General features: G+C 24.6%; 1 protein-coding gene across 1 annotated transcript in view; it reads right to left on the bottom strand.

Moving 5' to 3' along the window:
* The window catches only part of LOC109838838 (molybdopterin biosynthesis protein CNX1), a gene marked incomplete at its 5' end in the record, with an annotated part of 15618 nt that overhangs the window by 2256 nt on the left and 12496 nt on the right, over positions 1-866 (bottom strand). The gene's annotated exons all lie outside the window — the stretch shown is intronic.

Here is an 866-nt window from a genome sequence, read left to right on the forward strand (position 1 = left end):
AAGCCAACTACAATTTAACACAAAATATGATATTTTGACAATCAATTTAAGGAGAATATCTTTTGTCAATAAACAACTTCTCTTCTTCCATGAATTTGAGCAAAGTGAAAAGAGAAAACGTAGAGACAGGATCTCAGAGAATTATCTAAGGCCAGAGAATGTCAGGGAATCAAGTATAAGACCATGCAATCCAAAACAATAGGGGTGGAAATGAAATGGATAATTAACAAATAATTCGGTACTTATTAGAGTAACTATTCGGCTATATTTGATTCGGTAGTTCAATTCACACTAAACAAATAATATTTAGTATTGGAGTTTACTAACGAATAGAATAGAATTTAACCATATGTATATTCGATTCGTTTGCTTATCAAATATACATTTAAAATTTAATTGCTTATAATTTATATTATTATGCACATGATGTTAATATTTTCAATCAACTTACATTTTCTACTTAATTTCTATATATTAATCTTGAGAGACTTAAAGAATCTTAAATCATTATATTATTATGCACATGATGTTAATATTTTCAATCAACTTACATTTTCTACTTAATTTCTATATATTAATTTTGAGAGACTTAAAGAATCTTAAATCAGTTTTCTGATGAAGTATTCAAATTAAGTACATATATATTGTAATATTATAAGAGAATGATTTTCATTTATAAATTTAAATATTATCTAAAAATCAATTTCTTTAGCGTAATGAATACAATTTGATATTTGATAAATATTAGTGAATATTCATGAATGTTTATCAAATCTCGAGTACTCGACTTCAAATTCGAAAAACTCTAGATAAGGATTTTCAAATTTGGCTTCGAATTCAAGAAATTTAAAAAAATACAAAGATGA

Source organism: Asparagus officinalis, chromosome 4 (assembly GCF_001876935.1).
Source record: "Asparagus officinalis chromosome 4, Aspof.V1, whole genome shotgun sequence".
Lineage (NCBI taxonomy): Eukaryota > Viridiplantae > Streptophyta > Magnoliopsida > Asparagales > Asparagaceae > Asparagus > Asparagus officinalis.